At 47.3% G+C, this 26,793-nt stretch overlaps 1 protein-coding gene across 3 annotated transcripts in view; it reads left to right on the top strand.

The window, feature by feature from the left end:
* CORO2A (coronin 2A) overlaps positions 1-26,793 on the top strand; it is a 52,889-nt gene that overhangs the window by 7,640 nt on the left and 18,456 nt on the right. Inside the window, exon 1 of one of the 3 annotated variants that reach the window (XM_065745630.1) lies at positions 11,373-11,816. The exons of the other annotated variants lie outside the window; for them this stretch is intronic. The gene's annotated coding sequence lies outside the window, so the exon portion shown is untranslated. Of the gene's footprint in view, positions 1-11,372; positions 11,817-26,793 lie in introns of those variants that run through there. 3 annotated transcript variants of the gene reach the window in all.

Below are 26,793 nucleotides of genomic sequence, written 5' to 3'. Positions count from 1 at the left end.
TGACAACATAACAAGGGGAAAGGATACTGGCTGCAGATGGAGAGAAGCAGGTAGGCAGGGGAGAATGCTTCTTTCCTGGGATGGTGGTGCAGCACTAGGGTCGGGCAGTTGGAAGCCTTCACCCATGGGCTTTTAAAGGTTTCACATCTACCCTAGTTTAGAGCTATGGGCAGGTTTGCTGTGAGGCTGGACTGGAGACCTGTAGATTGTCCACTTGCACCTGTGCTTGTGCTTTCCTGCCCAGACAGACAGAATCTGGTCAGTGCCCCAGTTCTGTAGCAGTTTCTATTTCACCTGGCCAATCATGCTTTTGGTTTATTCAGGTAGTTTTGAAGATGAGATCCTTAAAGCCAGGCTTGGTCCTGCAGGCCAGAATCTCATCATGTCCTGCAAACATCCCAGCTTGTACAGTGGTTAGATTGTGGTTCCATTAGTTCATATGACATTTAAGGGCTGTACCTTTGGACATTCACATGAAGTGTGAGTTCCAGCCCCCAGGGAGAGAGACTGAGAGACTGGGAAGGTCTTTAGCCAGCACAGTGAGCTCTATGTGAATTCCTTTAGGAAACTAATGCATATCTTGTGGTTCCCTGAAGGTGACCAAATGCCCCAAACCAGTGATAGCTTTGCTGCAGAGAAAGCCCCCGTGCTTTAACATGCTGTCGTGGTTTAACCCAGCAGACAGCTCAGCACCACACAGCTGCTGGCTCTTTCCCCCTCAGTGAGGCAATTGGAAAAAAGTAAAACCCATGGGCTGAGGTGCTGAGGTAAAGACAGTTAAATAGGACAGACAAGGAAGAAATAATAATAATCATAAAGACTATACAGAACAAATGATGCACAAGCAATTGGTCACTACCTGCTGATCAATGCCTAGCTGGTCTCCAAGCAGCTGTGCTCCAGGCCAGCTCTCCCCATGTTCATAGCTCAGCATAATGCTGTATGGTGTGGGACATCCCTCTGACCAGTGTGGGTCAGCTGCCCTGCTTCTGTGCCCTCCCAGCTCCTTGTGCGTCAGCCCCCTTTAAAGGCAGGGCAGGATGAGAATGCCTTTAGTGCAGCACTGCTCAGCAACAACTAAACCTTAGGTGTGTTAGCAACATTGCTGTCACCCTAAATCCAAAGCACAGCACCATACCAGATACAGGGAAGAAATTTAACTCCATCCCAGCTGACACACCTGAGGTACCCATGTGCCATAGAAGACTTCAAGCATGCTTAGACCTCATGGTCTGAGCAGTGGGATCAAGTGTCCTAACCTTGTCATACAAGATGATAGGCTGCTGGGATGCAACTGCATATTTTCAATGGGGAACTAAGTTTTGGTTCCTGAAACTCACAGGTTATCTCGACCTGGGTCAGAAGGAAGCTTCTTCTTGTGAAGTGTGAGAGTTCTGGTCTTGGGAAGGGCTGCTGAGCGTGCAGTTCAGATGATGAGTTTTTCAAGGTTGTATTCTGACAATAAATGTGGCAATGTCTCTTAAAGTTTGTGCATTTCACCGCTTCCTTTTTATGCTGAGTTTCTGTGGGGGTGAAGGGGCTTTGAGTTTTTACTGCTCTTCAAAACAGGATTGCTGTTATTTGCTTTTCTTGTGTAACAGAGCAGGTTCTTGCCAGGATAGAAAAGCTCTGCGAGTTGGATTTTGCCCTCTCATTGAATTCAGAAGCACATTAGTACTCAGAAGGACGCTGATAAGCAATAATATTTTCTTTGCTGCCCAAGTAACCAGCAAAGTGAAAGAGGGTATTGTCTCTGGGGAATGTGAGCAAGTCAGCTTTATCTTTCTGCTGGAGTACACAGGCTATCTTGGAAAGCTGGAGCTGAACCCATGGAAGCAGGGGCTTGCTCTCAAAGAGCCAGGGCTGGCTCCTGCCCTACCTGGGAGCTCTGATAAGTACGATGGAAATAAGTTGAGTTTCATGGTCATTTTGTTCTCAAACAACACATCGTCTTGTGTAGTTTGTGCCTTCAACACCTAATCTTTCTGTCAAGATTTTCAGATTGGGGGCAGGAGTGCAACAGACATGGGCACTGTGAGGAAGTGACCCACCAGAAAATGGTGTCATTGCTGAGTGTGGAGTCATCCCTAGAGGATTCTCCATCCCCTCTGGTAGGCACAAACTGACTGCATCAATTGAGCAAAACTGCCCTCACACTGTTCCAAGGGTTGGCCCTGTTCTCCCTGCTTGATTTTGGATTGACATAGGTTTAAAAATAGTCATGAGACAACTTTTCTGTGGTCTGGGAGAGTTCATGTGCAGCAAGGTGATGTTTTGCTCCCCATGCCTCACTTTAGGATGTTTCCAAGATTTTAGGAGCTCCAGGTTCTGCTGGCAGCAGAGTGGCAGTGATGATGCCACAGATGCCTCAGGGTTAATCGTTTCTGCTGCTCAAGGGAAAAGCAGTACTTATCTGCAGCCTTTGCAGGGAAGTGCAAGATTTGGCAGTGGATCTCTATAGGAAATTCCCATCCTCTGGGCTTTCAAAACAACCCTTCCTGGGCTAGGCAGCCAGCTTTATGCTTTTTGGCCTTCAGAGAAATACAGCCCTTCATAACACAGTGAAGGTAAATGTCTTCTGCCTCTGATTTGGAGCAACAGTGATAAAGGCTGGGGCCAAATGGCAAAAGAACAGCTCTTAAGTGAAGGCCAGGTGGCTCTAGTGGGCAACAAGTTCAGCCAGTCACCTGGGTACCACTGCCAGCCCAGGAGGGAGACAGGCTTCCCTAGGAGGCTGTGAGATGTCCATCCATGACCAGCATCTCTATGTTGCTCTGCCAGACTAGGCTGGACACTTTCCTGCATAGTCAACCTTGCTGGGGGCAGGACATATATGACATTCAGAAGTGCCACTTGGCTGGATTTTTTCCTGTGTTTCTGAATGCTTTATTGCTGTTGCTTTATTTTTGCTTCTCCTGCTTAACAGGGGAGGCAAGTACACATTTGATGTAAGACTTGGAAGTGGTTCCAGCAGTGCAATAAGGATCTAGCAATCTGCTTTTCTTGATATGGCTTCTCTTCTGGGGGATCCCACCCGCGTGCAGCCTTGGGGTCCTCATCATGTCCCATGGCCTTTGTCCAGCTGTCCTGGAGGCCCCTCACTGGAAGGATGCTGAGAGGGGATGTGGCACCAGCTGGTGGCTCTTTGTGGTGTGTAGGGCTGCAGCATGCTACTGTTCAGTAAGGGACGAGCCTCTGTGACAATTACTGCCTTCTTTGGCTCAAGCAGATATTTTTCCAAGGGGCAGGCAAAGTGTTGGAACCCCCTTCTACTTGTGGACCTAGACAGTGGTGTCTGTGTCAGCAGCGGAGTTCCTGTTTCAGCTCTCCATGTCACCTAGTACGTCCATGTGTGCTTTGGGCTGCTGCTGGCATGGAGGAGGACTGGATGTGCCTCCTGCCAGATGTCCTGGCCTGCATACACTGAAAACGTGGGGCAATGGGTCTTCTCCCAAGCACAGTCAAGAGGGCTCAGACCTCACTGTTTCATGAATGAGGAAATAACTCGTTTCCTTCTTGAGTAATTCCTTCACCTTCCAGTTCATGCCCTCCTTGCACAGCGTTGATACTCCAGAAAGAAGTGCTATTCATAGCCACATTTCCATGCTCTATGTTTAAGTATTTTTGCAGTAAATGAGAACTGCTGCTATTGTGCAGCATAATTTACAGCTGAATTTTCTGATGAATGACATGCATCCCGAAGGAACACAGCCTCCTCCAGGATCTCACCAGCAGTTGTCCCTTTGTCCCACCACCACCACCACTCTGCATACCCTCATCCAGCATTAATCCTCCAGCCTCTAGCCTGTGGGTTGGGCTGCTGATGGGAGGCAACAGAAGCAAGCCCCAGCGCTCCTGGCTTGAACGTGGCTGGGAGGAGGCCCGTCCCTCTCCAGCAGACTGGAAAGGGACGGTCTACAGTAGTGGTAGAGGTCCTGAGTCGAGGGGGCATCTGATCTCTCTGGGCTGGAGGGGAAGCTGAGGCAGGCTGCAGCCGGAGAGCTGCTGTGCTTCGAGGCAGTGAGACGGGGGAGAGGGGCCGGCACGTGTCGTGTTCCAGAAGTGCACCCAGCCCTTAATCCGAGCCCCTTAGCACTGGGTGTGGATCTTTAGGAACAAAAGGCAAAGAAAGGCGATTGATAAAATCAGGGCCCGTCGCAGGACGGCTGATTTAATGGCTGGTTCCCAGCTGGCTGATCTGAAAGGCTTCAAGCCAGGGTGGCAGATAGGGTTGTTTTTCCTAGATCATGCCTCTGAGCAGCTGTGAAAGGGTCCTCCTGCCGGGCAGAGAGGCGTGCTGAAAGGTTTTAATTTGCTACTGTGGATTGATTGGAGTACAGATGCTCTGGAGGACGTTCTGCATTATTCATGTGGTAGATACCTTCGCTAAAAGCTAATGCACAGCCTCGAGGCTGTGGGAAGCCGCGCAGTCCTTTGTGTGTTTTTGTTGATTCACTGTAAAGCCCGGACTACCCTTAAGCCTTTATTTTTTTTTTCTTTTCTTTTTTTACAGATTAATACAGAGATTGATAAAGGAAATTGAGGAATGTGAGATCACTTAGCTAATGCCTCTCCTCTTCAGATCTTGTTGACAAACAATGATCTGCCGATTTTTTAATTTTAATTATTTTGGAATGCATTGTTTATATAAGAGCTCTTAGCCAGACTGGTCCTGTCCACGAGACTTCACCTGTAGTTTAGTTTTCTCGTGGCAGAGCTGCTCCCCTGAAGAGGCTCAAGTGTCTGAGGTGAGGTATGCATGCCAAGGCAGGCTGTGAAAACTGAGCATTTGCGGTAATGGAGCCCTGCCCAGAGCTTCACAAACGCATATGCATTAGTTTTATCTGTGCAAATTCCCACTAGTGAGTGTGGATGCTGGGGCACTCACCTCCTGCAGCAGCAGAGCCACAGGAGATGGCATCTGCCTTTCTGCTGTGCATTGGAGGTCCTCAGCAGGGCCACGCTCCAGGACCCAGGTCCCCTTCTTGTGGAAAGAGGCACAACTGCAGCATTCATGCGTGTGCCCGGGGCCCCTTCTGAGCTGTAGGTAGCATGTGCCTCTTTCAGGAGGAGCTCTGCACTGCACTGCAAGCCTAGGAGTCAGAGCTCTTAAAAGTAGTGCTTTTACTGCTCACACCACATCTGCTGTGGGGCAGACCCTGCAGCAGTCAGCAAGGTGGGTTTGGTTCCCAGCTGTGGGTGCTCGACAGCAGCTGCACTGGTCTGTGGGCTGAACGCATGGAAAGCCATCCTGGGAACGCCACTCTCCGGTAGCTCTGTGTCATTTACCACCTGGCTGCCAACTGACAGCCCAGACCGCACTGATTCCTGCCAAGCCGAGGCGTGCTGCTCTGGACTCCCATCTGGGGACTCCCAGAGGACAGACCCCATCTCCAGGGCAATGTCCGTACAGGCAGGGCTGCGGGACAGGAAACTGCCCCTCCTTGCCCTGTGTCAGGGGGAAGTGAGCTGTGAACCGGGAAGTGGGAGCTATTTTATCTGTGCTGTTTATTGCTCTCATGACAATAAATATGTAGCCCCTAAGTTTCTAGTGGTGTTTAAAATGACATGTACAGATAGCATTTAGGGCCTCAGATTGCTGCATGCTTGACTTGGGATCCAGAGTAACTTCTTCCAGATACCTGCTGAGCCAGGGCAGAGACTGACTCATGGTGGATGGCTGCTTACTTGGAAAAGCAATACATTCATCAGGAGTGCTCAGATTGTGTTGGAAGAGAGTCTACTCTGATAGCTGTTACCATCGTTCCTTTCTTGTGCAGGAAAAGACAGTTTCTAGTTTGAAATTAAAGAGGGGAAGAGTGGAACTGATAGGGGATGTTCTTAGCTGTTGAGATGCAAAGTATGATCCGTGGTGGGTTTCTGAATGTCTAGAGCTTTCTATGAACCACAAGGCACCTTTAGCTGTTTACCGCTTTTACAGTAAAACCTGAAGCATGTACTTTAATAAACCCCACTGGTGTTAGTGGTCAGGTTAGACTCCACCCTGTCATCCAGAAACTAATCCAGAAGGGGCTCTTTTTAGAGTGCAGAAGGAGAAGAAACTTTTCAGCTACTTTTTGCTTGTAGACATCTATGTCTGCACAGGGACATTTGCTTATTTGTGAGACAGAGCAGACACAGGTATAATGCAGCCTCTCCTGCTCATCCCTGCAGCCTTAACTTTCTGTGGTGGGAGCAGCAAGATTTTTGTAGTACTGAGAAGACATGACAGGAGTCCTGGCTCACTGTTTTGTAGCTGCTGATAACACAGATGTTTGGTGTGTTGGATCTGGAGCTCAGCCTCATGTGTTAGAAAAACAAAAAAGTTTCCAAAGACCCATAAGAAAAAAAGCATGGAAGTAATGGAGAATTTACACCTTTCTCTGTCACACTTCCATGAACAGCAAGCACTTTGCTGTCTCACATGCAGTCCAGTCCATCTGCTGGTTGCTCAGCTAGTGGATTGCCACCCATCAGCTCTGGCATTCCCTGCTATTACCACATCAGCTTAGTTCTTGCTGGCATGGCTCACAGCTGCTGACAATATTGGCTTCTTGGAGGCACAAACACAGAACCCACCCAAACCTGGCTAAATTCCTCTGCAACAGGAAGGGAATAGGAAGGGAAAAGTTGGAATTCGGGCTCCAATGTTAGGCTGTGTTCAGTGCTAGTGTGCTGGGACCCTGTTCACTGTGGCCTGCAGGGTCCAGGCCAGGAACAGGATATCTTTGAAGACATTAGAGAGAGCAGAAGAGAGACCCTAGCTCTAGAGAAAGGGAATTGTAAGCCTCTCCATAGCAGGAAAGTCAGAACATGAAAAAGTGGAATACCTGGGAGGGACAGTGAACAGAAGAAGCAGAATGAGCATGGCAATCTGATTTCCTCTCATGAAGGGTGGTCAGCCCAGTGGACAGTGTAAAGTCAAGGTATGTAATTTATCTTGGCTTTAGACCAACATTAAGTGCTGCTGCACATAAACAAGAAGAGGGAACACATACTATATACAATTGTCTATGGTAAGAGACATAAATCTGGTGGAGGAACTATGTAGCAGCTTATGTAGCAGCATGAGCAAACGACTGATTATAAAAATGGGAGAATTCATTGAGAAAAGCTTTGCAGGGTTCTCCCTGTCATCTGAAGCTGTTTGATATTTTTATTAGTGTTAGGACAAAGCAAAAATAATAATCAGAAACCAAGAGGAGGAGGAAGCTGCAAAAGGCAGGTCTCTGGTTTGAAATTGCCTTGATGAACTGCAGGTACAGCACAGGAAAAATAGGATGCAGTTCAGCAGTGACAGGTTCTTGTTTTGGGTGACATGATGCATGCAGAGCAGTCCAGCAGAACTGTCCAGGGGCTGGGGTTCATCCCATACTGAGTAGAATGCAATGACATTCTGCAGCAAGAAACCCATGAATATGAACAGGAAAGAATCTGGTAAATTATAAAGAAGGCACATGCTCATCCATGTTACTAAAATAGAAATACGTTAGCTTTAGATGCAACTGCTCTGGAAAAATACAGATAAGCTGGGAGAAAGCAGAAGCAATGGAGAGAGAATGAGGTACATCTGGAGAAGTCCAAAAATGTGTGTCAGAGGCACAGAAAAACTTGCTGCATGAAGGACAGGATTTTTTTCCTGTGAGGTGGATGAATAGGATAAGAAGCAATCACGCGATTGCACAAAGGGACATTTAGCTTTGAAAGCTATGTAATATTAAAGTCAGCTGAGAACTGGTAAGTTTTATAGGAAGCTGCTGCTCTGTCTGTCACTGGAGGATTTTAAAAAAAGATTTTCAGGGAAGGATGTAAAGAAATGAATGAAAAGAATAATGAAAAAATGTGCTTCCAAGACCTGTGTGGCTCTGCCTGTTTTCCACAAATATATCCTTCCTGGGAGACATGCAGGTGTATATTGAGGGTGGTGGGAGTCTATTCTGAACTTGAGCCTGCAGTGCTCAAAAAGTAGGAACTTCCCATTTTTCACAAATCCTATCAATTTAAGGACCTTCTATCTAACCTTATGCTCCTTAGTTGCTCTGATGTGGAACTGTACTCATTATTGAAAACCTGAAGACACAGAGATTTTGACGTTTGTTGGCACAGTTTGGCATGTGAGGCCTGGCTAGAATTTACAAAAGCTATGCTTACTCTGTTTCACTTTTTTCCACCAACTTTGTTCTCTTATACTTCTTTGATCTCATTTTCCTTTTCCTAGCCTTCCCTGAAAGCCTAACATTGCTTTCCTTTTTATTTCATGAAGCTGGATTTAAACGAGGCCATGCTGCAGTTCAGCTATTTTTGTTGCTTTCAGTCACCTGGTTGAGTTGTTGCCTCTCATTTTCCTTCTCCTGAGTGCTGCTGCTCTGCTGAAACCCTTCCTGACAGTGTCCTGTAACAGGAACTTCTCCCATTTTCTTTATGGTGAATGCACTCAGAAATTTCTGGTCTACATTCACTCTGTCTTCCTTGAGATACAGAGTTGCAGTATGACCAGAGATAGGGATACCTGCTCAGACTGCCAGGGCTGCCAGCAGCACGATGGTATTGCTGGGTTTTGAGGCTGGGGCGCAAATTCCATGGCCTCTTTGGGCAACCAGTTCAACTGCTGGGCAGCTCCCACAGAAAGAAGGTCTTATGTCTCACTTTGTGCTGAAAGTCAGGCTGAAGGGCCTGTGCTTCCCTGGATCCTTCTTCATCTCCTTGAAAATAGGAATATTTCCCTTCTTCAGTCCTCTGGGACATCTCCAAGTTGCCATGACTTTCTAAGACAACCAGAGCTAACTTTGAAATGACTGGCTCCCTCAGCCCCTGTGGGTTCGTCCCTTTAGGCCCTTGAGCATGTCCAGTCTGCTTAATTGTTCCCCAACCCAATCTTCCTCCACTGAGGGCAAATCTTCCTTGCTTCTGACATACTCACTAGTTTCAGGGGCCTTGGGATTGCTGAAGACTAGTTTTACCAGTGTAGTTTAGGACAAATGCATTTGATACCTCAGCCTTTTTTGGGGTTTGTTGTCACCAAGTTGTCACTGCCATTCCTCAGCAGGCTCACATTTTCCGCAGTTGTCCTTCTGACTGATGGTATCTGTAGTAACCTTGTTGCCCTACACATCCCTCACCAAATTCAGCTTCAGATGGGCTTGTGGCTTTCCTAAGCCAAGCCCTATGTGTTTAGACGTTATCAGTGTATTTCTCCCAGGTTAGTGCTTCCACTTCCTGTGTGGATCCCTTTTTATGGCTGAGATTTGTGAGGAAGTTCTTGTTCATAATGCAAGTCTAATGCTGTTCTTTTTATGGCTAAGATTTGTGAGGAAGTTCTTGTTCATAACGCAAGTCTAATGCTGTTATCTTGCATTTTCTGAACTCGGAGAAAGTGGCCCTTGAAAATCCCACTTTGGTTGTACTGGAGAAAGAATTCAGTAGTTCTTGGGCCACCTAGAAATTGTTCCTTACCTCTCTTGTTGGCCTTTTGTGTATCAAATCTGCCTAAACTTACAAGCCCACTTATATTTTCTTGATTGTACTATAACTTCCTTTGCTTCCAGTACTGTGTTCTTTAATACTTTCATGCCACCTGCAACGGCTTAACCATTGTACCTACCTTGTTTCTTGCTCCTGCGCAGCAAGCTTTGTCATTTGTACTTAGATCTATTTTCTGAGCAAAAGCAGAGTAGCAGTTAATGTTTGGACTCTCTGTCTTCTTTGGACAAAGTAAAATATTTACATTGACTTTAAGAGGGGAGTTGAAATGCAGGTGATCTGCCATGGCACCTGCACATCTCTGTTGCATCAGAGAGCAGTCTCCTCGGTACCAGAGGTATGGAAGATTCAGAGGTACTCATGCAGTGCCTCTGGCTGCTGTTGCTGGGGAGAAGGATAACATGTTAAACTTGTAGTCGGTTCTTAGCAGTACTTCTTCCATACTGACAACCGCACATCACACAGCTTCATGCAGAGCCTTTTGTACCTGAAAATAAGGGGTGCTTGAAATGCAAAGGGAAAATGTGATCCTTTGAGCACAATGTCTGGGTGGGTGCATGAGGACTTTGCTTTGATTTAAAAATGTACAATTTCTTGGAAAGAGCTTATTATAAATGAAGTGTAACTGACAGGAGAGGGGAGCATTCACATTTATGATAGAGAACTTTATCCTGGGGAAGAAATAGCTGCTAGTGGAATGCGATGAGTGATCCAAAGTCACAGAGTTCTTTTGCAAAACCCTCTCCTGCTCTTGCAACAATCTGAAAGCACAGTAGCTTACTTGGTATTTTGAAGTGTTTCCTTGAGTGCTCTTGCAGCTTACAAACCAGGGACTGTCCCTTCACCTGTATCTTTAGTGACCCTTTCATTAAGTGACTTACGAGCACAACCCAGCAGGCTTTCCCCAGGCTTCTGTTGCTTGTCTGCGAGGGCTGGAGGTGAGTGGTTCTGGAATAACTCCCTGCTCTGCCTGTTCTCCCACCATGCAAGAAGAGCAGTAAGCAGAAGACTGAAGGTCTCGGGTGTGTGGGAAGTCACATAGAAGCAGGTGGTATGGGGCCCCAGGAGAGGGAGTGATCTCGCTCCTTCCCTTCAGCAAGGCAGTGACGGAGAAAGCCATGGCCGTGCTGTAGCTGGGGACAGCTTTACTTGGAGCAGGGGAGCTGTTCACTAACATTTATGATGATGCTGTCCCAGTTGCTGCTGCTCGTGGAAGGGGGGAGTGGAGGCTGACAGCATGGTGAGCTGTGCAGAGCTGACCACTCTGGTGAGATCACCTGAGAACAAAGGTTGCACAGGGTAGGATGAATGGTGGCTGGGCAGCTCATGATCCAGGAGGCTGACTGCTTGTGCCTGAGCTGGATCTGTGTTTGCATGAGAGATGCTGTCCTGTCTTCCAAAACCCTTCAGGGAGGAGTGTGTGTTACTGGCAAAAACTTCCTACAGTGCTTCATTTAACAGCAGGGGCATGTTTTCCCACTTCCTTTTCTACTGGAACACTTTTGTCATGAAAGCTAGTGGCAAAGAAGAACACAAAAAACTGAAAACTGAAACCCAGCACTGTTCCTAGACATTGGCACTCTAGACTTGCACTGGCAGACACCTTTCTTGCTGCTTGCTTGCTTAGTCATTGCTGCACTCCTGCCAGGGTTGCAGCCAACAGCGGTTTGTTGGCTTAGGGCTAGAAGAAGAGGTGAGAAACACATGATAGATAGTGTGGGATTGAAAGTTGTAAAGCCATCAGAAAATAAGTTCCTCTACACACTGTTTCTCCAGTATGTCACTTGGAGTGCTGCTGCGTAACAGCAGGGGCAGGGTCCACTGGAACACGTGTGCTGCAGAGAGATCTTTGCTCTGTGGGAGAAGTGTTGGTAATGTTATTCAGAGTAAATATAATGCCCTGATGTTTGTACAGTCCTTCTCTTGCTTTTGAGAAAACAATTGCTGCATAGCTGGTTGAGCCTGCGACTTGGTTAGCTTGTTTGGTTATTCTAGGTATCTCCTGAAAGGCTTCTGAGTTTTGCTGGAGTGCAGCACCCTGGGGAGAGATGTTTTCTGTGGGTGGTGCAAGAAACGCTGTCCCTGCTGACCCCAGATCTGTGGGGCTGTACCTGGCTGTGTCCTGATAGCACAGTGACAGCAGGGAGCCCAGCAGTAGGCAGTCCTTGGTCTCTCTGGTGCCTTGGCACCTGCAGGGGAGCTCAGAGCAGGGGTCAGCACCCCTTCATTTGTGGCCTATGAGACCCAGACCTTGTGTGTGAGCAAGGACCACATGGGAGCAGGAAGATTTCTGGCTTCAGCCTAAACCTGCTGTGGGACAGTGCAGAGAGTGGAGGGTGAGTACCTCTGCAGAGCTGTTCTCTACAGCCTGCTTGTTACAGTCACATCATGAAATTTACAGTGCATGTAGCTGGCTCTCAGGCAGAAAACCAGCAGCATTCCATGATATATTAATGACTTTATTCAAAGTCATGTATTTAACTGCTTCCTTTCTCCAAGCCCTGGCATATTACGAGTGGCTGCATCCCTCCTGTGTCCCATACTCAGCATGATATGCAGTGTGGGGCACGTGAAGCTGATTTCATGCATGTCCTGGCTTTGTCATCTGTCCCTGTGTGTTAGCAAACTGCCATTATCTGACTAGCCTTGGCAGAGCAAGGGGGCTTTTTTTTGTGTCTCCCAGCTTGACATCTCTTGTCTTTTGGCAGCAAGTTACATAATTAATTTTTTTGATGGGGAGGGGCAAATGCGAAGATGACTGGAAAGGAGGAGAGAGGATTTGGCAGGAGAAGGCTAAGCAGAATGAAAATGAGCTGAAGGCAGTAGAAGGGAAGCAGCCAGAGAAGACCATAGACCTAAGCAGATTTGGGGAAGCCTGGTGATTTCTTGCTTTGTTTGGTTTTATTACCTGGAGCTGAATGCATGCCAAAGTTTTGTTTTATGGGTGGCTGAAACAGGGCTGAAAAGTGTGTGAACCTCTTCGCTGGAGATGTTCAGCCATCAGTCCTTTTGTCAGTTTCAGTTTGTTTATTTGCATGCAGCTGGAAGCCGGATTCTCTTGTGGCACTCTCCTTAGGTACTTGTGAACAGCGTTCTCAAGAGGCCTGCAAAGCTGCTCTTAAGATTTATCTTTTGGCTATGGAAACATTCCCTAAAAATGATGAGGTTGAAAGGGGTAAGACATTACCAATGCCATGCAAGTTTAGTGTTCTGAAAGAGAAAAGGGAAATGAAAAGTTTCCATGGCATTGCACATTGAAATATTCCCAGTAGCTTTCAAAATCTCCTCTTACCATCATTTGCATTCCTTTATTTGTCCCTGTTTTATCTCTTTTTAACCCTGCTTGCAAGAGAAGGAACAAATGATAGATTTATTTTTTTCTGTTGGTTTCCTGCTTTTCACATTATTGCTAACATTCAGATTAGGACTTCAGAAAAATAATTCAGAACTGTAAATTCTTCTGACAGGAGAGGGGGACAGGAGGAAAGAGTGTCCAACTTGTCTGGCTAAATTACCTGGGCATCGGGTGCTTTTCAGAGTGGATAATGAGGGAAAGGTAGAGCTTGGAAATCTGCCTAGGAACAAAAGGAAACAGCACTTAAAAGCATTGTGGAATACTGTCACACCATGTGCTTTCCCAAGGAGTGCTGTGGAGTGAGGTCTCTGGAGACTAACCCTAATTTCAGCCATGTTGTCCTGGTGCCAGGGCGGCTCTGCTGCTGGAGTGCAGCGTGGGCTGTGCTTAGCACAGGTCTCGTGAAAAGGGAAGGCTTGTTGAGGTGAAACTGCAGAGAGTGAAGGAAAGATAATCAATCTGAGATGTCATTGGTGGCTATTTGTATTGTTCAGCCCAAGAAAAAAGGAAACAGTTATTTGACAATGGGGTTGTACCGTCCATACTGAACATGATCGGCTGGAAAGCTCTCAGCCCAGGTGTGACGTGTGCTGAGAGGTGTAAGGATTTCCACGTGTGCTTGGATAGGGAGAGGATGCAAGTCTTGTTTATATGATGCTGCTGCTCTGGGATCAGTCCAGAGATCAGTGGCAGAACAGGGAACACTGTTCTCCCTTTGCTTTTCTGAAGGTAGGTGGGACTGGACAGCATTCTGTTAGACCTCTCAAGCTGCGTCCAGCCTTGAAAGTCAGCACAGGCTGAATTGAGTGCTGCTTCTGCAGTTCACGGAGCCTTCACATGCCCTGCTTCAGCACCAGGACTGCCACATAGTCTTGTGAGGGACTTTAGATCTAATGTGACACTCCGCAGGTAGTAAAGAGCAGGATGTGGTGAGGAAGGCTCAAATAGCCAGTGTTGTTTTGACGACAGCAGTAAAACAAAGTCTGCATGCCTTTTCCTGGCAGTGATACAGTCTTTGCGCCTGGGCAGGCACACTGGAGATAGCATAAGGTTATCAGCAGCAACACCCTTCACCAGCTCTGTGTCTCACCCCATTCAGGAAAAGCCTTTCTGTGCCTGGAGGCCCCGGAATGCACCCCCAGAGAATTTTTGCGCCAAGCTGCTCTGAAACATTTTCTGTGCTGTCTGGCTTCAGGCTGTTTTGGGGCAGCTTGAAGCCAGGCTTCCCTGAAAAAAATGTCCAGGCCAGCTGCCCTTAGCTCACAAGTGGTCTCAGTCTGATTAGCTTGAAAATTTTTCTATGCCTGGAGGCCTCCTAGAATTTACACTGGCAGAGACCCAGGTGGTCCAAGCAAAATGAGATGTTTTTCTGCCCTCTGGACTTATGCATCTATCTGCTGTGAGTTCTCTGGATGCCATCATCCGCTGCTTTAAGGGCACCTCTGTCTCCTAACTTCCTTTTCCACTGCATTTTGTAACCTCTGCTTCTGAATGTCTGATCCCATCAGACCCATTTCTCCCACATTCAGCTCTACACCCAGGTTGTGCCTTCCTTCTGCACATCTTGTTTTGCAGTTCCATGCAGCTTTCAATCTAAGGGAAATAGAGTGTGTTCTCATGGGGACACTGGAAAAGGCTCAAACTCAGATGCTGCATCATCCAAACAAGCTCAAACTTCTAGCAATCATCTAATATTGTACCATATAGATATAGCACTCAGTTCAGCCTGATCTGCCCTGCACATTTGTTGTGTATCATAGGCATCATGCATCTGTTCTGGGAACAGACAGGTATTCCAGCACAGAGCTGGGCTGCTTTGTCCCCTGCTTGCGTATTCACAGAAGGAAACTGTGCCTTGGATGAAAGAAAATACCAAGAGAGCACCCAGATGAGTAAGTGGTGGGGTTGCTAAGCCCTTCCCCTCACATAAAGTCATGGTAAAATTGTTGCTGACACTTTGATAGGTCAAGGTGGATGGAAGAAGAAAGTCCCAGCTCCAGAAGCAGACATGCATGCTTAGTCCTTGGTTGTGGTGGGCAGGTCCTGGAAGCTGACAGGCACCTGCAGTCAAAAAATGAAGGTCCTGTCTGGCAGCCACAAGAGTAAATGAAGGTCCTGGCTCACGTGCCTTCTGGTGTCGTCTCTCCTCTCCTGTGTGGAGATCTGGTATTACATGTTGTGTGTGTGATGTGATAGTTGTGGGGCAGCAGATGGCATACGCTTTGGAGCTTGCTAGTCCCTTGGGTCTGGGAAGAGCAGAAGGCTGGCACGCCTGGAATGTGTCATGCCAGAGTTGGGCATGCAAAGTGGGATTTCCTGCCCCTGAACATCCTGCTTAGGTTACAGACCCATCTCACATCTGGCCTTTACATAGTCTGAACTCCGTGAAGCAGCATGGTGGAGCACAGCCTGCAGTGGTACTCACAGCCCCTACTGGAGATGTGTATGCTTACAGTGAAGGGGACAAAGGTCTGGTTCGCAGCTCCTCCTGCTCCCTGCAGTGCAGGCTGATTGGTGGCACAGTGCCCGGGTGAGCGGAGGGAATCCCTGCATCATTCCCTCTGCATCCTGCTGTGATGTGACCACCATCCATTTGTGCTCCACTTCTCCCAACACCACATGCTTTTTATGATCCAGTTCTGCTCAAGTCCATTCTCCCATCCCCACCCCTCTCCTCATCTTTTTCCTCACTGTATTAATTTTCTTCTTTTTGAGAAAGAGAAGGGACTGGCTGAAGATGCCAGCACACAAAAAAAGACCGGAGTATGAGCTAGAAGTCAGCTGGTGGCAGTGTGTAGAGCCTGGTATTTCCAGGAGATAAGGTGCCCACCGTCTTCCTTCCAGGTTTCATCAGAGTCTGAGGAAAATAAACTTCCTGGTCTGCAGTACCTCTGGCTGCTGGCACTGCCTGCAATGTACACCAAGATCATAAAAAATGGTGAGAGGTCAAAATAAGCTGCTGCCAATCTTGTGAGTTTGTGGACCATCTTGTGAGTTAGCAGCCAACACTGCTGCTGTGACATAACACTAAGCACCAGGGGAGAAGGTGCTCTCAGTTAGGTTTAGGTTTGGGCTAGGCTGTTAAAATATCTGTGTTTCCTCAAACACAGGTCTGTTTTTTATCATGTGCTTATTTTGTTCAGGGGCAAGAGAAATTCACCCAGAATTCACAGATTTTGTGCATGGTGCAGGCAAAATTGGTTTGAGTGGGATACAGCAGGGTGAGTGGGAACATGTTGGCTACAGTGAAGCATGTGTCCGTTCCGTCATACAGAATGGACGCCAGACCTTCATACACCGATTTATTTGTCATTTCCCAGGGGGTAGAATAGGTCTTCTGAGACTGCTACTGTGTATTCCAGACATCTTTAGACTTCACAGCCCTTGTGAGGAACTCACCTCCAGCAAGGATCTTGGGCATTTCCAGTCACATTTCACAAGTGAGTCTCATAAAGGAGTCAGAGCTAAAGCAGAGGAAAGTCCATTCAGTGTTGCTGAATTCTGTTTTTGAGAGCATGTGGTGGACATACGAACACTCTCTTTAACCACCATTTCTCTAGAAGTTATGCAAATCTTTCCACATTTATGTCTAGCAAACACAGAAGGGTGAAGGAGGATGTGTTTGAGGCTATCAGTGCACCCCCGTGGTTTTCTGAGCAACTTTTTGATTGGAAAAGGAGTGTCATTCTTGATGGCCACTTCCCAGAATTGCTTCTGCTTCTTTAGCTTATGTTAAAACATCAGACCCAAGAGGGGCAAAGGACAATATGACTGCATCTTTAACAGAAGGTCTTGTGAAACGACAGACTTACTTAGAGATGAATAGTAGGTTGTGCCTGAGCCATTGTTGACTGTGCTTGCTCCATCTATGACTCAACCTGTGTGTACCCTGAAACAGTAAGGCTACATGCAGACCCATTTTTTTCACTAAAGCCTACACTCTGTGCTACACATAGCAGATACTTTTTCTGTCTACCTTGGATCTCTATTATTCTGGGCCCCTGGTCCCAATCCCTACTGCTTGCAAAGGGTTGAACCAGAGAAAGCTTTCAGAGTCATGCCCCCAGCTTTTAGCAGATGTGAGGAGTTGCAAATACGACCTCCCTTTCTCTGCCTCCTGCTGCATTTTGGAGCCTGGTTAAGAGGTGAGGATCTTCTTACACTTGCAGGAGGGCTCCTTTGCTCTGCAGTTAAGGTTCTTTGCATGATCAAGTCTTTATCCATATTGTGTCCTACTGCTTTCACCTCTGGAATCCAGGAATGCCTGTTGTGAGGGGCTTCAGAGAGCCTTTAATGACTAGCTATACATTCTTGCAATATCTCCTTCAGTCTCCTTCATTATCCTGCATGCATAGACAGAGGAATTGCTTTCTCTGTTCATGCCAGCAGTAACCATGAGGTAAATGAATGTATTTTACTTTGTTTCATGTAAAGTACAGCATATTCTATAATGAGAATGCTTCCAGTGGTAGGGCTGCTCAGCTCAGTGGGCAAAAGCTATCTAGAAAATATTTTTCAGCCTTGAAGAGCTTGCTTTGACCAACTGCTAAAATCAGTGCTGAGCTGAGACCTTAGGAAAGCTCACAGAGCTCTGTGTCCCATTCTGATATCTTTCGGGAGCTTCAAATAAAAACCTCCCTAAATGCAATTTGCTGGAAGAGGGAGGAGTGACATCCAAGCTCCTAAGTCTTGGTCTTTGAAAGCTGGGTAAGAAGAGAATGACGCTAAACATTCTTTGCCATCAGCCATGTGGTTAGAGACATATGCACACTGGTACAGCCTGTAGTTTCTCCCTCCATTCCCGTTTCTTCTTCTTCTCAGGAAGTGACCAGTGACACTGGCAGTTAGGTTAGCCTGGTAAGGAGTAGGGAGGGAGGGGGGGAGAGAAAGTGATTCTTGGACTGCAGTGGCTGTGTGCCTTCCTCCTGTCTCCAGGATGTGAAGGTCCCTGTCCTATCCTGCACAAGACATGTGGTCCTTTCACCACTCTTTTTTTCATCCTTTCACGCATTCAGCATCAGCTGCTGTGCTGAGACTGTTGCTTTAGACTGAGCCACAATGTGTGGGGATCTTCTACCTCAGATGGGAGAACTCAGCTCCAGATACTTCTCAGATTACGGATATGCTACCTGTGGGTTCTATGAAACAGAAGGGACTAGAGAAGTTTTGCAGTCAAGGAGCAAACAGGACCCAAAGGTACAATTTTAGTAAAGTCATGATTATGAGACCTCCACCTTCGTTAAGGAAATGTGTGTCCTTATTCTTCTCTGGAGTTGAAGTTTGGCCAGGTGGGTTCTAGAAAGCCCCACAAATTTTTTTAGGGAACCTGTGCCAGTACTCTGTCACCTGCACAAGAAGGTGTTTCCTGATACTCAGAGGGAACCTCTTGTGTTTTTGTTTTTGACCACTGCCTCTTGTTCTGGTACTGGGCAGCACTGAAGGCAGCCTGGCTCTGTCTTCTTTGCACTCTTCTTTCAGATATTTATTGACACTGATGAGATTGCCCTTGAACCTTCTCTTCTCCAGGCTGTCACAGCCCTCTCAGGCTTTTTTCATAGGAGAGGTGCTCCAGCCCCTCTGTAATGTCTGTGGGCTCTCTGCATTAGCTCCATGCTCTTGTTGTATTCAGAAGGTCAGAACTGCAGTCAGAATTGTTATAGGAAGGTTTTTGCAGCTCCCAGTTCCATGGAGTCAGCTCTGATGACACAAGGAGACTCACCTTAGTGAAGTGAGAGACCTGCTTCCTTGTGTCTAGTTGCTGGCCATGTCAGCACAGCATGGCTTGGGTGGATTGGTTTGGCGTGAGGTTTACTGAATTAGTGCATGAGGGTCATCTGGGATCTGAAAAACCCTCATGGAGAAGGTGGGGGCTGGTCTGCTGCAGGACTTGCCCAAGACAGGAGAGAATTCATGGTGGGCTTTCCCACTGTTTCCCAGTTTTGGGAAGTAGTGCTGGTAGCCTTACTGGCTAGGAAGATGCTTCCGTTCTGTGAGGTGGAAAGCAAAAGAGGAAAGGCCAGTGGTCTGTATGGTTATGTGAGTGGAGCAGGCAACTTGGTGTTGTTCTTTCAAATCAGACACTTGAGATCGTCAGCTTCTGTATAGATAACCCTGCAGAGCAGTGGTGTGCCCAGCCCAGCTCTTCCCAGTTTCTGTATCTGGGCTACTGCTCACTTGTGCATTTGGTATTAGTCCATTATTTATACAGCATTTAGTGTTGTTGAGTGTTGTCATTGCTGCAGAGACCAGCTCTAAGGCAAGGGATCTAAAGTAAAAAAGTCCAACTAAAAAGCTCTTTTTAGGGCTTTTTTTGAAGCCAGCAAAAGTGCTGCGCCTGTGCGGGGACTGGCAGTTTGTGGGCGGGCTGCTAGTGCGGTGGAGATGGCACTGCTCACCTCTTGAACCTAGCACCCCTAGCTGCTAGGCTAAAAGCAGCCCTATGGAGGGTGGAAGTTAGCTTCATCCCACATAGCACAACAGGTTAGAAAAGGGTGTTGCTGCCTACTGTCAGCAGGGGGGAGAAGACAGTGTGAGTGCAGCCCACACTGTCCGTACAGTACCTGCAGCAGCAGGTGTAGGAGGTGGGTCGAGCAGCATGGTGTATAAGTGCTGTCCCTCTTTGTTCAGCAGAGCAGCTCTCTTATTGGTAGTCTCTGAGACTGCAGGTTTAACCATGGTCTCCACCAGACAGCAGGCTTGCCCCAGTATGTCTGTGGTGACTGAGATGGAGGAGCTGCCCAGAAATGTGTCTGTTCAGTATGAGCAGTGACCAGAGCTGTTTTAAGAGAATTGAACTTCTCAGCAGTGTGTGGTGACAGAATGGGAGGAAATGGCCACAAACTGAAGCACAGGAAGTTCTGCACAAATGTGTGTGGGAACTCCTTCCCAGTGCAGTGACGGAGCAGTGGCACAGCTGCACAGAGAGGTGGTGGAGTCTCCTTCTCTGGAGACGTTCCAGACCCGCCTGGATGCCTACCTGTGCAACCTGGGCTAGGGAGCTGCTTTGGCAGAGGGTTGGACTCCATGATCTATAGAGGTTCCTTCCAGCCCCTACAGTTCTGTGATTCTGTGTGGAAGCTCCAACAGAGAACTAGGAATGCTGACCTGATTTCTCTGCAAGGATCTTTGTGTAGGCTCGATAGGTTGCACTGTCTTAATAGCTGAGATGTGTCAGCTATTAATAGCTGTGCAGTTCTTGTTAGAGTCAACTGCAAGATCATTTCTTGCTGAGAAACTACATCTTGTCCGGCTGTGTGCACAAGAGCAGGGATGCAGTCAAAAACTTTGCAAGGATTTGGGACGGTTTCTGTACACGCGACTGTTTGATGGTGAAGAGGCTGTTCAGATACAGGAGAACCTATTGCATGAGTTGTGACTCATTAGTCAAAGACTAATTTTACAGCCTCTTTGCCCTAGAATAATCTCAAGCCACCAAAGCAGAATCATTTTTTCAACCTTCCACTGTGTTCACGTCAACTCTGGCTGTTTATTTCCCACATCAACTTACTTCTGGGCAGTACCTCTTGGATCTTGGCCCATTCCTATGTTAATGTGGGGGCCTTATGGGTAATTCTGAAACTCTGCTTGAATTTACAGGCCATCTTATTGACCTGGACAGGATAGTGTCAGAGGGTCTGGAGCTTTTGTTTTGCCACAGCTCCTTCCCTCATATCATCCACTGAGAAACACCCATGGCAGACTCTTCCTAAGGTTTTTCAGTGGCCTGTGTTTCAAAGCCTTTTCATTTTCCCAAAAAACAACTTTCAGAGTTATTCAGAACACTGTATTATCTTATGAACTATAGGGTATAAACTTTGTGTTGGAATTTCACTCACTTGGTCTGCTGATAAATCATCCAGATTTCCTGTGATGGAGCCATATCATTCATTAAGTAATTTGTTTCAGGATTTTACAAAGGGTCACATTGATTACAGATCTTCCTCTCCAGGTAAGTTGTCCAACAGATCCCCAGGCAGTGGCATGTGTGCCTAGATGCTGAGATGCTTTTATTCAGGCAGTCTTCTGTTCTTGGAGAGGCTCCTTGCAGCACATTCATTTTTTTTGTATTTCGTTTTAATCTCTTCACCTGATTTTCACTTGAGCATCATCATTTTATCCTTATTTTGACTCTTCTCTGAATCCTAGGACTGCTGTTATAAAGAACACTCTAAAGATCTCTATTGCAGGCTGTAGGGTTTAAATACGGTTTAGTGGCCCTTGATTTTCCCCAGTCCAGCCCTTTGTTCAGGACTGTTACCCACGGTATAGAAGGATAGGGCCTTTTTTCATCAGGTTGTGACAGAATTTCCAAGGATGGAGACCTTCATCACCACTTGAGTGACTTGCTGCAAAGCATTTCCCCACAGTCCTCTCAGACAAGTTTTTCCTGTCATTCACCTATCTTCTTAGCTGGGAATTTGCTTCTCATACTGTTCTAACCTGCTGTTGCTGCACCTACTCAGGCTATTTTTTCCTCCATGTCTACCTCCTAATGCTGATCTTTGTTGTTATAATGGTGTCATGAGGATCATGGTTCCAGTAGGACTGTCACTGCTGGTCTTCTGTTATTCCCAGCCATACCTTGCCCTTCTGTTCCTTGGGAAAACTGTAGGTGCTGTGAAGTCCATTTCAGTGGCAGCCAAGTCTTAGATCTATAAACTGGAATAGCAGAGGGCTGTTTTCTGTGTTTCTTAAGCACAGGCTGAATTTGGGGATTTAATTTCTTGTTTCTTTTCTTCTTTGTTTGCTGTAAAAATCAAGCAGGTAGGCTTTACAAGAACATTAGTATCTTGCTGTGTATTCCTTCTTCCTGTAGGAATGACAACCTAACAGTGAACTCTCCCCTTTCTTGGTGATTTATTTCTGAGTTGAGATTCTTGCTGTTGAGAAGTGCAGTGTCTCCTGTTCATAAAACCTCTTCCATCTCAGGAGTAGTTTAGATAAAAGTTCCCTGGAGCCTGGTAATTAACTTGCTTTTGGAGAGCTAACTTTCCTGCTGTAAGAAGGACTTGCTGCGTCCAGACAACTAGGTGATGTTGGGTTTTTTTGTTTGTTTTTTTTTTTCCCCAACAAAGATAAAGTCAACTTGGCTGCAAAATGCAAAGTTGTTTGATAACAATGCTCCTCTGGGGCTGTTCAGGTAGCCAGCACGTTGCCCCTCAGTTGTCCTTTTGCCTGTGAACATCTGTTCTTCCAAGACTAGTTTCTCAGGATCAGTGATTTTTTATCAAGTAATTTGTATTCCTTTGGTTTGTTTGGGGAAGGTGGCCCACACAGCATTGGAGATCCATTGCACCTAATGTTTTCTGCACAAGAAATTTAATCAGCTAAAAATAAAGTCCTCGTGATCAACTAAACAAATAAATATCTATATATATTATTATAATAAACTATTATTTATTTATTTATTTACTTTCAATTTTCATTTATTTGTTTTTATTCTTTTTTGTGCCATGGTCTCTACTAGACAGAGGGCTTGCCTTAAAAAGGCTGTGTCGACCCAGACAGAAGGTCTGCCTAGAAGCGTGGCTACACAGGTCTCTGGTTGCAAGGAGTGCCAGAGCCTGCTACTGCTGGATGAGGGTGCTAAGCAGTTCTCCTGTGCAAGGTGCGAGCAGGTGGAAGATCTGCTTAGCATGGTGGCTGAACTGAAAGAGGAAGTTGAGAGACTGAGGGCCATCAGGGACTGTGAGCGGGAGATTGACTGGTGGAGTAGCTCCCTAGAGAGCCAGAGAGAAAGGCACCGGGGAGATCCCCTGCAGTTGGTGGTGGACTCCCTGACCTGTCCCCGTAGGGCAGAAAGGGGATATCTGAGGGATAGTGAGGGCTGGCAGAGAGTCCCTGCTCGGTACCCTGCTCGGTACTGTGGGCAATCTCCCCCTCTGTCTAACCCTGTGTCCCCAGATCCCCCTAAGCAATAGATTTGCAGCATTGGATGTTGAAGAGGTGATAAGGGGTGAAGTGCAGGAAGATTCCCGCAGGAGGTCACCAATGGCAAGGCAGTCAACTCCGTGCATTGAGACTGCTACTACTAAGAAAGAAAGGAAGGTGATCGTAGTGGGTGGCTCCCTTCTAAAGGGAACTGAGGGCCCTATTTGCAGACCAGACCCAAACCGCAGGGAAGTGTGCTGTCTCCCTGGGGCTCGGATCAGGGACATTGCTAGAAGACTCCCGGACTTGATACGCCCCACCGACTACTACCCGTTACTCATAGTTCAGACAGACTGCAATAAAATATCTCAGAGAAGTCTGTGAACTATGAAAAGAGATTTCAGGGGTTTAGGGCGATTAGTTCAAGCGGTGGGAACACAAGTGGTGTTTGCTTCCATACCTTCTGGGGTGGTGAAGGACACAGAATGGGCTAGGAAAACACAGGTGATGAATAATTGGCTGAGAGGTTGGTGTAGAGATAGACACTTTGGGTTTTTTGACCATGGGGCAGTTTCCTCAGCTCCTGGCCTGTTATCTGTTGATGGGATGCACCTGTCTCAAAGGGGGAAACAAATCCTAGCACAGGAGCTAGCTGGACTCATTGAGAGAGCTTTAAACTAGCTGTGACGGTAAAGAGCCTAAGGAGGCTGTGCTGGAGAAAAGGGGTGAGGCAGATATCTCAGCTGAAGTGCATCTATACCAATGCACGCAGCATGGGCAATAAACAAGAAGAGCTTGAAGCCATTGTGAGGCAGGCTAACTATGACCTTGTGGCTATTACAGAAACATGGTGGGACCTCTCCCATGACTGGAATACTGGGATTGATGGCTACAAGCTCTTCAGAAGGGATAGACAGGGAAGAAAGGGTGGTGGCATAGCTCTCTATATCAAAGAATGTTTTGATGTTGAAGAGCTTGAGGTTGGAAATGATAAAGTAGAGTCTCTATGGATAAGGATCAGGGGGATGGTCTTTAGGAGTGACATCATGGTGGGGGTCTGTTATAGACCACCTAGTCAGGATGAAGAAATAGACGAGGTGTTCTATAAACAACTTGTAGATGTTGCACAATGGCCAGCACTCGTTCTTATGGGGGACTTCAACTTCCATGACATATACTGGAAATATAATACTGTGCAGAGGAAGCAGTCCTTGAGATTTCTAGAATGTGTGGATGATTGCTTCGTGACACAGCTGGTGCAAGAGCCTACCAGGGGAGATGCCTTGCTAAACCTACTCTTCACTAACAGGGAAGGACTAGTAGGAGATGTGAAGGTTGGAGATTGTCTTGGCCAGAGTGACCATGAAATGGTGGAGTTTGCAATTCTTGGTGATGTCAATAGAGTGACCAGCAAAACTGCTACCTTGGACTTCCGGAGGGCAGACTTTGACCTGTTCAGGATGCTTGTTGCAAGGGTCCCTTGGGACTTGCTCCTGAGGGGTAAAGGGGTCCATGTTGCCTGGATGCTCCTCAAGATGGAAATCTTAAAGGCACAGGAGCAGGCTGTCCTGGAGTTCCGTAAGTTGAGCTGGAGGAGAAAAAGACCAGTGTGGATGAACCAGGATCTTTTGTTCAGACTCCGAGAGAAAAAGAGAGTCTATGTCCTATGGAAGATGGGTCAGGCTACTTGGAGAGACTACAGAGAACTGGCCAAGATCTGCAGGCAGAAAGATAGAAATGCTAAAGCCCAGCTTGAACTTAGACTGGCTACTGCTGTAAAGGAGAACAGGAAACCCTTTTACAAATATATTAACAGCAAGAGAAAAACTAAGGAAAATTTCTCTCCTTTACTTGATGAGGCAGGGAATGTAACCACAGATGATAACGAAAAGGCTGAGGTTCTCAATGCCTTCTTCACATCTGTCTTCAACAGACAGAGCAGTTGTCCACAGGGTACTTGCCCTGACCTGGAAGTCCGGGACGGGGCGCATGCACCCCCTGTGATCCAAGCAGAGACAGTCAGATATCTTCTCCATCTGAACTGCCACAAGTCCATGGGGCCAGATGGGATCCACCCAAGGGTGCTGAGGGAGCTAGCAGAGGTGATTGCCGAGCCACTTTCTGCCATCTATCAGCATTCCTGGTTATGTGGAGAGGTTCCACAAGATTGGAGGCTTGCCGATGTGACTCCCATCTACAAGAAAGGCCGTAAGGAAGACCCGGGGAACTACAGGCCTGTCAGCCTGACCTCGGTGTCAGGGAAAGTTATGGAGCAGATGATCTTGAGGGAGATCACACGACACGTGCATGGCAACCAGGGGATCAGACCCAGCCAGCACAGGCTCACAAAGGGCAGGTCGTGCTCGTCCAACCTCATCTCCTTCTATGACTGATGAGGGAAAGGCTGTTGATGTAGTCTATCTGGACTTCAGCAAGGCCTTCGACATGGTCTCCCACAGTATTCTCCTGAGGAAACTGTCAGCCCGTGGTGTGGACAGGTTCACTCTTCTCTGGGTGAAGAACTGGCTGGAGGGCCGTGCCCAGAAGGTAGTGGTTAATGGAGTTAAGTCCAGCTGGCGTCCTGTTACGAGTGGTGTCCCCCAAGGGTCAGTTTTGGGGCCTGTCTTGTTTAATATCTTTATTGATGACCTAGGTGAGAGAATTGAGTGTACCCTCAGTAAGTTTGCAGATGACACCAAGTTGGGAGGATGTGTCAAACTGCCTGAGGGTAGGGAGGCCCTTCAGAGGGATCTGGATAGGCTGAGCAGCTGGGCTGAGCTCAATGGGATGAGGTTCAGTAAGACCAAGTGCCGGGTCCTGCACTTTGCCCACAATAACCCCATGCAATGCTATAGGCTTGGGGCAGAATGGCTTGAAGAATGTATAGAGGAAAAGGACCTGGGAGTGTTGGTTGATACTCAGTTTAACATGAGCCGGCAGTGTGCCCAGGTGGCCAAGAGGGCCAACAGCATCCTGGCCTGTATTAGAAATAGTGTAGCCAGCAGGAGCAGGGAGGTGATCATCCCCCTGTACTCAGCTCTGGTACGGCCGCACCTCGAGTACTGTGTTCAGTTTTGGGCCCCTCACTACAAGAAGGACATTGAGGCCCTGGAGCGTGTTCAGAGAAGGGCAACAAAACTGGTGAGGGGTCTGGAGCACAAGTCTTATGAGGAGCGGCTGAGGGAGCTGGGATTGTTTAGTCTGGAGAAGAGGAGGCTCAGAGGAGACCTTATTGCACTCTACCACTTCCTGAAGGGAGGTTGTGGTGAGGAGGGGGTGGGCCTCTTCTCCCTGATAAATAATGACAGGACGAGAGGGAATGGCCACAAGTTGTGCTGGGGAAGATTTAGATTAGACCTGAGGAAACATTTTTTCTCTGAAAGAGTGGTCAGGCACTGGAATGGCCTGCCTAGGGAGGTGGTTGAGGCACCATCCCTAGCGCTGTTCAAGAAGCGTTTAGATGAGGTGCTAAGGGATTTGATTTAGTAGTTGGGTAGGGATGGTTGGACTAGATGATCTTGTAGGTCCTTTCCAACCTAATGAACCTATGAGCCTATAAAGAGAGAACATTCTTTGTGGAAAGTGAGGAACAGAAGGGACTGTAGGAGCCAATTCTTGACCTGCCAGGACTGACTTTTTACAGGTGTATTTATTGAGGGTGGGGCTGGCTCTGAGTTTCACTGTTGGATGAGAGGAGGGCAGAGACTGGGACAGAACTGGTGTCCTACTGCAACTTGCAGACCAGATATTGGTGTGTAACATGGGATGCATGTTCTCTGGACCTTTGTGTTGATGAGTACTTGTAAAACCTCAGTTTGGCTGTCCAGGGTCAAGCAAGACAGGTTGCTAGCATTTAACAGCTTTTCTGTGAGGGTGCCAGTTCGCAGTATCATGCTAGATGCAGAGACACTTTAAACTGTGAAGTGGTGATGATGTGTCTGGCTTCCCGGCGCTGAGTGCATGCTTTCCTGACAGTGCTTACCCATGAGTGAGTGGTAAGAGCTTACAGCTCTTGCTGTAATTCAGAAGCTGCTTGACTGGGACCCCCCTCAGTCTGCAGTATCACTGCTTCAGCATCACTGATTAAC

The sequence above is a fragment of the Cyrtonyx montezumae genome, unplaced genomic scaffold (assembly GCF_038088225.1).
Source record: "Cyrtonyx montezumae isolate F1298 unplaced genomic scaffold, pur_monq_1.0 scaffold_36, whole genome shotgun sequence".
Lineage (NCBI taxonomy): Eukaryota > Metazoa > Chordata > Aves > Galliformes > Odontophoridae > Cyrtonyx > Cyrtonyx montezumae.
The sequence above is the reverse complement of the archived record's forward strand: the minus strand, read 5'-3'. Positions and strand labels throughout refer to the sequence as shown.